We start from the raw sequence: 12,547 nt of genomic DNA, 5'->3' as shown, positions 1-12,547 counted from the left end.
GTACAGCACGGAAAATAATATTCAATAATATCATAATAGTGTTGTATGGTGTCAAGTGGTGATTACACTTCTCATGGGAACTGTCAAATCGCTATGTTGTGCACCTGAAATGAATATAATATTTTATGTCAGTTATGCTTCAATATAATTTTAAAAAAATATCTAACTCAGGGCAGCCAGGTGGCTCAGTGGTTTAGCGCCACCTTCAGCCCAGGACCAGATCCTGGAGACTCAGGATCGAGTCCCACGTCGGGCTCCCTGCATGGAGCCTGCTTCTCTCTCTGCCTGTGCCTGTTCCTCTCTCCCTCTCTCTCTGTGGATCTATCATGATTAAATAAATAACATCTTTAAAAAAATATCCAACTCAGTTAATTTAAGCTAGGAAAGTGATCTTTGGTGGACCTGGCCTAATCCGGTGACTCCCTAAAAGGGACGGGGCTCCTTCTGGAGAAAGATTCAGAGCTTCAGGGGGATTCAACAAGAGGGAGATTCTCTGTTCCAGGCTTCGAAGGAGAAGAGCACCTTACACCCAGGGGATGCAGGCAGCCTCTGAAAACAGTGGATTCTGCCCAAAAAGCAGCAAGGGAATGGGGAGTTCTCAGTCTTCCTGAAGCAGAGAGCCGTGTCATTCATGCCTAGGTTTCTGACTCAGAAAGCGTGGACTAATAAGGAGGTGCTCTTTTAAGCTGCTAGATTCCTGGTGGTTTGTTACACAGCATGGAAAACACATGCAACCTGTTTTGTGGCCTTCACAGAGCTCTCAGTCAAAAATAAGTTGGTTTCTTTGTTTCCAATAGGTCTATGTTCATCCCCTTGTGCTAGTGAGGGGGGACTGCTGTAACAAAGTATCGCAAGCCCTATGGCTTCCAACAATAGGATTGTATAATACAGCATTGTGGAGGTAGAAGTGGAAGGTCCTGTGCTGGCAAGGCCATGCTCCCTCTGAAGCCCCCAGGGGAAGCCTATCTCTCCTCTGCCTAGGTCCTGGTGGTTTGCCCGCCACCCTGGGCTTATAGGTGCCTCACTGCTCCACCTTCATCTTCACGCACTGGTGGCCCCACATGGCCATCTTTCCACTTTTTCCTGTGGGAGGATCGTATAGGAACCCGCCTTACTCCACAGTACCATCTCCTCTTACCTAATTTCATCTGCAGTGATACTATTTCCAAACAAGGTCACATTCTGAGGTACTGGGGGTTCTGCATACTGTTTTTGATGTGGGGGGGGCACAATGTAACCCATACCACCATCCCCATCCACCTGTGCCATGTGCAGGGGTGCAAATCTTGGCTGGGTTTCACTGGGTTCCTAGAGCATTTAGTATTGCCTTGGCACAGAGTAAATGCTTAAAAAGATTTCATTTTTGCTAAATCATTTGATGAATTATTTCTCAGAGCCTCTTTCGACATCTTTCAGGTGAGGATCAAATCACTGCCCTCTCTGTTTTCTTCTCATTTGCTGGTTTGTTGGGTTTACAAATTGGCAGCTGACCACCCCTCCCTAGAATGGAAAGGTGCCTGTGTGGCTCATGCTGCGTCCCCAGCACCCAGCACAGTGCCTGACACACAGTAGACTCACAGCAAATAACTGTTCCACAAATAAATGAGGTTATAATCTGTCCCACCCCCACTTTACACAGGGGAAAACCGAGTCTTAGAAAGGTGAGATGAGTTGTTCAGGGTCACTGTCACTGCCCCTGCCTTCTGATCACCTGCCGATGCTTCCCCTTGGCTGAACCTGAACAGAAGCCAGACGCAGCCTAGGTGATGCAGTTGGAAGGGGTCACCCGGACAGAGAGGAGGCAGATGGACAAGGGGAAGGGACCCAGCACACCCAGATTGCCCTTCTGTGGGAAAATCTCTCAGGGATGGATACACCCTAAAGAATCCTCAGACCTGGGGGTCCCGCCAGAACGCTGCTCCAGTCTACACCCACCTGCAAGGCCTGAGGGGCTCTATTTCCCCACATGCTCAACCACTTCCTATATCTGCCCATCCAACGCAATCCCCCCTCTTTCATGTGCCGTTGAGACAATGGCAGGTGGGAGCAGCCTGCCCTGGATGCTGGGGTGCAGTGGCCATGGTGGAAATGAAAACAAAGAGATAACTAAATGTTTGGTCCACTTTTCATTTATGTCATACACCAGCGATCATAACCAGTGTCAGTGATACACAACCCTCCCTGAAAAATAAAACAAGAGGAAACCAGAGAGGGAGACAAACTATAAAAGACTCTTAACTCTGGGAAACAAACTGAGGGTTGTTGAAGGGGAGGTGGAAGGGGGATGGGGTGACTGGGTGATGGGTATGAGGGTGATGGGCACCGCACTCTGGGGGTTATATGCAGCTGATGAATCACTGAACTCTACATCTGAAACTAATAATATATGATAACGTTGGGCAGCCCTGGTGGCGCAGCGGTTTAGCGCCGCCTGCAGCCTGGGGTGTGATCCTGGGGACCCGGGATGAGTCCCACATCAGGCTTCCTGCATGGAGCCTGCTTCTCCCTCCGCCTGTGTCTCTGCCTCTCTCTTCGCTCTCTCTGAATGAATGAATAAATAAATCTTTTTAAAAAATATATGATAATGTTAATTGAATTTAAATTTTAAAAATACAGTAAAGGCAGCCCAGGTGGTTCAGCGGTTTAGCGCCGTCTTCGGCCCGGCGCGTGATCCTGGCGACCTGGGATCGAGTCCCACGTCCGGCTCCCTGCATGGAGCCTGCTTCTCCCTCTGCCTGTTTCTCTGCCTGTGTCTCTGCCTCTTCTCTCTGTCTCTCATGAATGAATAAATAAAATCTTAAAAAATAAAATAAGTAGATAATACATTAAAAAGAAACCGCTCCCTGCGAACTTATTATTCTAAGTTCCAAACATTCACTGCAGATGTTACCATGGGGTTTTAAATCTATAATATACATATACATATACATATACATATACATATACATATTATAGATTTAAATATATACATATGTGTAGATACATATAGAACAAGTATGGAAATGTACACAATGTGTATATATTCATATATACAATTAGCACACTTTGTTATTCTCCCCCATCCTTTTGGAAAGCTACATTGCTACTGGAGGCTAATGTAAGAACTCCAGTGTGCAGAGGGCCTCCATTCGCAGAGACTCCTCTATGCAGGTTTCTTTTGATACTAAGTTCCTGAGGATGGGTTGTACAAGCTCACTTCAGATGCAGCCTCTGCCTTCTGCATCTGCGATCTGCATAGCTCCATGTTCCCAGGATGTTTAAAACGATAGTTTTGGGGTAGTCTGGGTGGCTCACTGGTTGAGCGTCTGCCTTCAGCTCAGGTCATGATCCTGGGGTCCTGGGTTCGAGTTCTACATCAGGCTCCCCATAGGGAGCCTGCTTCTCCCTCTGCCTGTGTCTCTGCCTCTTTCTGTGTCTCTCATGAATAAATAAATGAAATATTTAAAAAAAGAAACTTAAAAAAATTAAATGGTAGTTTCGAAGTGCATGTAGATGCCATGGTGATTCTAAAAACAAAGAAATAGGAACTGAATAACTAGGGTTCTGACCTTCTCTGTCACTCCTGGAGTTGGTATTTGTGGATCCAGTTCAAAATGGGGAAGCAGAATACCAGCTGTGCCATGTACCAGTTTTTACTGAAGTGCAGGATTGAGCTCACACCTGAAACATGTGCTGAATTGGAACCAATATCTCTAACACTGGAATGCATTTTTTTCAATTCCTGTTTGCAAACGAAAAAAAAAATCAAGAAAGAAATGATAAATGATGACTCTTAAAATTAGTTCTGGGGGTGCATAGGTTGCTCATTTAGTGAGGTGTCTGCCTTCAGCTCAGGTCATGATCCCAAGGTCCTGGGATCGAGCCCTTCATCGGTCTCCCTGCTCAGCAGGAAGCCTGCTTCTCCTTTTCCCTCTTCCTGCTGCTTCCCCTGCTTGTGCTTTCTCTCTCTCTCTCTCAAAAAAAAAAAAAAAAATCTTTTAAAAAAGGCAGACACTTCACTGACTGAGCCAGGCACCCTAAGTAAATCTTTTTAAAAAATAGTTGTAGGGATCCCTGGGTGGCGCAGCGGTTTGGCGCCTGCCTTTGGCTCAGGGCGCGATCCTGGAGACCCGGAATCGAATCCCATGTCGGGCTCCCGGTGCATGGAGACTGCTTTTCCCTCTGCCTATGTCTCTGCCTCTCTCTCTCTCTCTCTGTGTGTGTGACTATCATAAATTTAAAAAAAAAAAAAGTTGTGTGGGGACACCTGGGTGGTTCAATGGTTGAGCATCTGCCTTCAGTTCAGGGCGTGATCCCAGGGCCTTGGGATCGAGTCCAACATCCCTCCCCCACAGGGAGCCTGCTTCTGCCTCTGCCTGCGTCTCTGCCTCTCTCTTTCTAGGTCTCTCACAAACAAAAAAATAAAATCTTTGAAAAACAATAGTTGTGCTATATGAGAGATATCCAACAATTATGCCCCTTAATGTTCAGGCAAATAAATTAAGATTTCACATGCACACAAAAACACACAGCAGGATGTTTACAGCAGCTGGATTCCATATTGACACTCAGAAGCAACTGAGATGTGCTTCAGGAGGTGGGTAGGCCCATATGGTCCATCCAGGGGACGGAATATTATTTGGTGCTGAAAAGAAATGAGCGTCAGGTCATAAAAAGGCAGATGACTAAGTGAAAGCAGCCAGTCTGAAAAAGTGACATGCTGCACAATTCCAACTGTAGGACCTTCTGGAAAAGACAAAGCTATGGAGATAGTAAAACAGTAAATGGCTGCCAAGGGTTAGGGGAGGACAGATGAATAGGGGGAGCAAGGAGGGCTTTTAGGACAGTGGAGCTATTCTGTACAATACTCTAAGGGTGGACACACATCATTATACATGTGGCCAAGCCCAGACCATGGCCAGCACCGAAAGAGAACCCTAGCATGAACTATAGACTTTCCATGATTAGGAGGAGTCAACGTGACAAACGTATCCTCGGGTATGGGGTGTTGCTAATGGGGGGGGTGTGTGTGAGCAGGGGCAGAGAGTCAGCGGGAAATGTCTATATCTTCCTCCGCATTTTGCCATGAACCTAAAATTGCTTGAAAAACTAAAATTTGTTAGTTTAAAAACAATGAAAGAAAACTCCCCACAAGCCAAGAAAAGAATGCTGATGGTTATTCTGTGATTGTGGCTGAAAATCATTCTGTTACACACAGGAGGAGGGGGTGTTAAATTGGCCCAGGCGTTCAACCTGTCATGTTCTCTGTGGCCTCGCTAGAATGCCTGTTCCACCAGTGCAGGGATTCTTTTAATTTTTATTATTTTTAAGATTTTATTTATTTATTCATGAGCGACACACATAAAGAGGCAGACATAGGCAGAGGGAGAAGCAGGCTTCCTGTGGGGAGCCTGATGTGGAACTCGATACCAGGACCCTGGGATCACGGCCTGAGCCACCCAGGTTTTAAAGGTTTTTTTCTACCTTTATTGAGATATGATTCTCATAGCACAGCATTCATCTATTTAAAGTGAGGCACTCAATGACTTCTGGTGTACTCACAGAGCCGTGTGACTGTCACCATGATCATTTTTAGAACACTCCTGTCACCCCACAAAGAACCCCCCTGACATGTCACCTCACAGCACCCTATCCCATCCAGGCCATAGGCAATCACCCATCGGATTCCAGCCTCTGTAGATCGGCCTCTGAGGGCAGGGACTCTGGCTCCCATGACTTTCTCTGTATCCCCAGAATGGGCAATCCTGCTCTATACATACTAGGAGGTAGGCTCTCCCTAGTTATGCAACTAATCTGTCTTAACTTGAATCCTACATAGGACAGGCCTCTGCTTGGAGGCCTCTTTCTCCCCCATCCTTCATCCCATCAGGACTTTAGAGTCAGCTCTGGGCCTCATTTTGTCACCTCCATTCGAACAGATAACACCTTGCTCTCTGATGGCTCACATCCTTATCTGTGGCACCTAGACTCTTCCCTAGCAGGGACAGAACCCATCCACTGACCTTTGCTCCAGCTCAGGCCCCAGGAAATGTGTGTTGAATTTGAATGGAAACAAGAGAAGTCAGCATCTGTCCCTAGCTCCTGGCCTGCACACGTCTACCACACCACCAGAGAGAGGCCAGAGGAGGGGGTGTGTGAAACGCGGAGTCCAACTGTGCCGTTGACCCCTACCAGGACATAGAGCGAGAGATTTAATCTCTGCGAGTCTCCCTTCCCTCAACTATAAAACGGAGCTAATAATAGGACCTACCTTTCCCGGCTGCTGTGAGGATTAGCACAGCGGCTGGTAATACACAGAGTTCAGTAAATGCTAGCTATAATTATCATTAATCACGCGGGATTTACGAAGCCATTACAAATGCACTCCGGCCACCCGTCAGTCTCTCGTCTCACACACATTTCCTGAGGAGAGGGAGAGAGAGTCCAGGGTGCTCCAGGGAACTGTGAGTCCCCCGGTGTGACTGGAGTGTCGGGTGAGACAGGGCGGGGTGGCAGATAAGATGCAGCAGGTGCCAGCTCCAGAAGCGCTTAGAGGCCAGGATAGGGAACTTGGATGCTATCCTAAGGGTTGTAGGGAGCCACGGGAAGCTACTGAGGAGAGGGACACATGTTGCCTCCGACTGTTAGATGCTTTTGGGGTGGTGAGTGAGACACTCCAGGGAGAGACACCAGAGGCCGGGAGAATAGTGGGGTTATGGTCCACAAGGATGAGGGATCTTGGCTAGGATCCCTTGGCGTAGCACAGGGAACACTGATAATGCACCGATTCTCAACCCATGGCCTTCTTGAGAGATCTATCAGGATCTGTCACCCTGTATGCTATCTGCCAAACTGTGCATCCATTTTTCCAAAAGTAAAAAAGAAACAAGGCTTTATTTTATTATCATTTTGAGGCTTTATTATCATTTTGAGGTTTTATTTGGTTCAATACAGTATATCTTCCTTATTCTAGTCACTCAGGATACTTGATTATCCTTCTTCCTGGTGGCTACAATCTATAAAGTCAGTGAACACTGACTTGATGAATATGGAACCGCTGCCCCTGGGGGAAGTACGGGGTTGGATTCCTGTGAGCCTTTGTCACAGTATTTTCCTTAACCTTCCTCAATGTGTAACCTTATTTGACATGTATTCTGTTTTTTGGAGTCTTTTAAGGATTTTATTTATTTATTCATGAGAGACACAGAAAAAGAGGCAGAGACACAGGCAGAGGGAGAAGCAGGCTCCTTGCGGGGAGCCCAATGTGGAACTCAATCCCAGGACCCTGGGATCATGACCTGAGCCGAAGGCAGATGCTCAACCACTGAACCATCCAGGTGCCCCAATTTGTGTTCTGTTTAAAGACACCCTACCTACTATATATTGAAAGCATGGCACTAACCAGGCTGCAGAAAGGACACTTGTTTACAGGGTGAGAGGTGAAACAAGAAGGCAGAGGGTCCCCTTGTGCAACCACAGACAGCTCAAATTTTTTGCCGCCCAGCACATGCCCTCCAGAGTGCTGTGACATTCATTTGAGGACTACAGGAACTTTTGAATGGGTAGTCCAGTTTGCAAATGCAAAATACACAAATACTGCAAGTGACCGTATATCCAAAACGTTATCATGTCATCTTATAATTAATATAAAAGTCATCAGCAAGATGCATGGTGGCTCAGTGGTTGAGCATCTGCCTTTGGCTCGGGTTGTGATCCCTGGGGTCCTGGGATAGAGTCCCGTATTGGGATCCCTGTAGGGAGCCTGCTTCTCCCTCTGCCTATGTCTCTGCCTCTCTCTGTGTGTCTCTCATGAATAAATAAATAAAAGCTTTTTTTTTAAAAAAAAAAAGTCATCAGTGAGATAGCTTACATTCTCTTTTTCGTGGTAAGTCTTTGAAATTCATGGTCGTGTTTTACACTCACAGGAGTTCTTGATTTGGACCAGCCACGTTTCAAGTGCTGAAGAGCCACACATGGCTAGTGTCTTCTGAATTAGTGCAAGTCTCGATGGCTTTCTTCAGATTCTCAGAGGGGCCTACGAACTCAAAAAAATGAGAATAAACAGTCAATGCCAGATAGAACCACCTTTGGAGAGCACATGGCAGTAGCAAAGTGTGCCCTTTAGCACAAGAGAACATGTGTGAGAAGATTCTTTTTTTTTAATTTTTAGTTTTAACCACATGCAAGGTGACCCCCTATAGCAGCTATGTGTTTATACATATTGTAGCAAGTGCATTTTAAAAAAATGAATAATAAATACCTCCTTCATGATAGTGGTTACATCAGGAAGGGAGTAGAAAGATTTAGAGAGGAGTAAGTATACCACTGGTTCCAATTATAGTAGAAAAGTTATCTTTCTTCAACTGGACAGGGGTGGGCATGTAGGTGCTCATTATATTATTTGGGATATTTCTTTTTTTTTAAGATTTTATTTATTCATGAGAGAGAGAGAGAGAGAGGCAGAGACACAGGCAGAGGGAGAAGCAGGTTCCATGCAGGGAGCCCAACGTGGGACTTGATCCCAGGACTCCAGGATCACATCTTGGGCCAAAGGCAGACATTCAACCGCTAAGCCACCCAGGCATCCCTATTTGGGATATATCTGGTGTGTGTATGGCTAAAACATTCCATTCCATGAGGAGCTATAGCAAGGTTTTGTGCAGCTGTGTGCTGTGTCAGGTGTAGTGAAGGCCGACACGTGTGGCCTGTCCAAGCCTCGGAAAACAACAGCGCCTAGGTCCCATGTAGACCATGAGGATTAAGTGTGATTCCTGTCCAGGTCTGTAAAGCCCACAGAACAGTGCTGTTGTCTACGCCACCATCAGAGCATTTGTGAATACTAATATCATTAAGCAAGCACTCTATTCTAGGTGCTGTGCTGAGTGTCTTCATCTATTATTTTATTTAGTAAAATATATATATTTTAAATACTTTATTTATTTATTCATGAGAGTCACAGAGAGAGGCAGAGACATAGGCAGAGGGAAAAGCAGGCTCCCTGTGGGGAGCCCAATGCGGGACTTGATCCCAGGACCCAGGATCACGCCCTGAGCCAAGGCAGATGCACAACCAGTGTTGGTAGTTTGTACATTTCTAGGGATTTATCCATTTCTTTCAGGTCTCCCAGTGTGCTGGCATATAGTTTTTCATTGTATTCTCTTATAAATGTTTTCCTTTGTGGTGTAGCTATACCCTCTCGCATTTGGGATTTTATTTATTTAGGTCCTTTTTCTTTTCTTGTTGATAAGTCTGGCTAGGGCTTGATCCATTTTTTTTACTTAGTTTGATGTCCCAGCTCTTCTTTTTGTTATTCTACTTTAGTGTTTTGTTGTTATTTCTGTATTATTTATTTGTGGTCTCATCTTTATTATTTCCCTTCTCCTGCCGGCTTTATGCTTTGTTTGCTTCTTCTTTTCTAGCTCCTTTAGGTATAGGATTAGGTTGTGTAATTGAGACTTTTTTTGTGTCTTGAGGTAGGCCTGTATTGCTATGCACTTCCCTCTTCTGACTGCTTTTGCTGCATCCCAGATGTTTGGACAAATATATTTTCATTTTCATTAGTTTGTTTTTTATGTGAGCTTTCCATCTATTTCATTCGTTAAATTTATTTGGAAAAAATATAAAATATATAAGTAATAGGGGCATCCAGCTGGGTTAGTCCGTGGAGCATGTGGCTCCTGATATCGGAATCATGAGTTTGAGTCCCACATTGGGTGTAGAGATTTTTTTTTTAAGATTTTATTTATTTATTCATGAAAGGCACACAGAGAGAGAGGCAGAGACACAGGCAGAGGGAGAAGCAGGCTCCATGCCAGGAGCCTGATGTGGGACTCGATCCCGGGTCTCCAGGATCACACCCTGGGCCAAAGGCAGGCGCCAAACCGCTGCGCCAGCCAGGGATAGCCAGGTGTAGAGATTTTTTAAAAATAAAACATTTAAGATTTATATAAAACACATAAGATACATACTCTACTACATATTATGAGATGGTATATAAATACATAATATAATGATATACAAGGTGATGTATATTACATTCATTAATATGTTACATACAACATATACTATATTATAAATGTATCATAGATTATAAGTGTTAAATGTTTCTTTGAAAATAAGGCTCTGTGTAGAACCCGCAATTACTCTCATTTCATAGGGAGGAAACTGAGGTATGGGGGCAGTTGGAGGCTTGTCAGGGAGCATTCATTTGGCCAGGAGGGATGAACAAAGACTGTCACTGGAAGAGCCTTTGGGGACTGGCGGGCAGGAGGCACGGAAGAGGGCAGGCGGGAGGCCCAGAGGCTAAGTCTAATGAGGGGTGTGTGCATCACAGGGTCAGAACTGGAGCCTCCCCTGCCTACATCTGCCTTCTCCAGGTCACTCCGGGTGACCCTGTGGAGCAGCGTTGCTAAATGGGGAGGTGCAAAGCTCCCCGGATCATCAGTGAGCCTCTCAGGGGGCTGGGGAGGGCCAGAGTGTCCCCTCTCACTCTCCTCCCAGAAGACCCAGGTGGCTCTGCAGCCTGACCTTCTGACTGCTTTGCAGTCCCTGCGGCCCCGAGTCCCCAGGGGAAGAACTCAGCTCCAGTCAGACACCAGGGGTCTCTCAGGCTGCCTGGGCAGAGGAGAGACAGTGGTCTGGAGTCCCCAGAAATCCTCATAGAACCCTGCGTCTGCCTCTCACTGCCTGCTGGCTAATGCCTCTGCTGCTCCCTGCCTCAGTCTCCCCATCAGTACATTGGAAACCATCATTCTACTCATCCAGGGCTTGTAGGGAGGATTCCACAAAGTCTTGAATTTAAAAAAAAAAAAAAGTCATACCTGGCATCTGGCATCTGAGAAAAATTGAATAGTCACCATTGCATTTAATCATTTTAGTTTAGTTTTTTAAAAAAATATTTTATTTATTTATTCATGAGAGATACAGAGAGAGAGGTAGAGACATAGGCAGAGGGAGAAGCAGGCTCCTCACAGGGAGCCTTATGTGTGACTCGATCCCAGGACCCTGGGATCACGACCTGAGTTGAAGGCAGATGCTCAACCACCGAGCCACCCAGGCATCCTTAATTTTGTTTTTTTGAGTAGGTGACATGTGCAGTGCAAAAAGGGGGGGGCGGGGGCGGGGGCTGCCCTGGTGGCCAGTGGCTTAGCGCTGCCTTCAGCCAGGGGGTGTGATCCTGGAGACCAGGGATTGAGTCCCGCATGGGGCTCCCTGCATGGAACCTGCTTCTCCCTCCGTCTGTGTTTCTGCCTCTCACTCTGTGTCTCTATGAATAAATAAACAAACAAAAACTTAAAAATTCAAAGAGTAAAAAAGGCTCAGCAATAAAAAGTTCCCCCAAAGCCATGTGTTGACATTGATCATTGACCCAGCTACACCAGCAACATAGGACTTATCTGGACAAATTGGGGTAAACAGAATAGGACCGGGTATCAGCTGGTTTTCAGGAATTGCTGCTGATGCTTCTAGATGCGACTGATATGGCACTGCAGTAGGGCTGGAAATTATCCTTACTTTCACAGAGATGTAGATCTCAGCATTGCAATAATTTCTCACGACATCTATAGTGTATTTTATATTTAGCTTTTTATGAGGAAAAATGTCCAGCATAACCAAAAATAAAGAGTAAAAGGAATCCCCTTATTTGCACTTTGCAAGGTGAATGCTGTTCTTGTCACAGAATTTCTTTTACCCTACCCTGCACGCATTTTTGGATTTTTTCTTGCTGGAATACCTTAAAACAAGCACCAGGCATCATACCATTTCACCCAAAAACATCTCAGGAGGCTGTAATTTACTTTGAAATACTTCATCCCCCCTACCCCAAAGAAAACAGAAATAAAGAGAATATTGGAAAAAGTCAACATGTGAAGTCTGGTCAGCACAATGAAGTGTGGTCACTCTGAGGTTCTTTTGACTTCTGCACATTTGCAGAACTTTTCACCATCAAACCCCCCAAAACTGAAAGAGCAAAGGAAGTCCTTTCTCTGTCACCTGCTCTACTGCCTGCCTGCGTTCCCAGGGGCAACATTGTAGCCAATTTCCCCAGGATCCTTCCAGAGTCTGGATAGCATCCTTGCTGTCTTTATTAATAGCAGGGTTGTAGTAGTAGTGAAACCAAATTGGGCAGAACTCAGGGCTGTGAGTCACTCAGACCTGGCGCAGGTCCCACCAGACACCTCCTCCTGCTCTGACCTTGGGTAAGGAGATCCCAGATTACAACCTCAGTTTCCTGCTCTGTAAACTGGGGATAAATACCCACTCTTTCTGGATGGCTGGGAGGATCCAGGGTAAAGCCCGATTCCAGCCTTTGCCCAGAAACAGTCTCAGGCCAAGTGCCGAGAACATGAAAGAAGTTATTTTCCTCAATGCATCTTTTGGCTATTAGAGCTCCTGGGTCTGAGGGAGGAGGGGTTGGGGGCCTGGACTCCTGGGTATGAGGGAGGGGTGCTGGGGGCCTGGACTCCTGGGTATGAGGGAGGGGTTCTGGGGGTCTGGGCTCCTGGGTTTGAGGGAGGAGGACTGGGGTCTAGACTCCTGGGTCTGTGGGAGGGGGGCTGGGGGTCTG

The sequence above is a fragment of the Vulpes lagopus genome, chromosome 2 (assembly GCF_018345385.1).
Source record: "Vulpes lagopus strain Blue_001 chromosome 2, ASM1834538v1, whole genome shotgun sequence".
Lineage (NCBI taxonomy): Eukaryota > Metazoa > Chordata > Mammalia > Carnivora > Canidae > Vulpes > Vulpes lagopus.
This window is presented reverse-complemented; position numbering follows the sequence as displayed.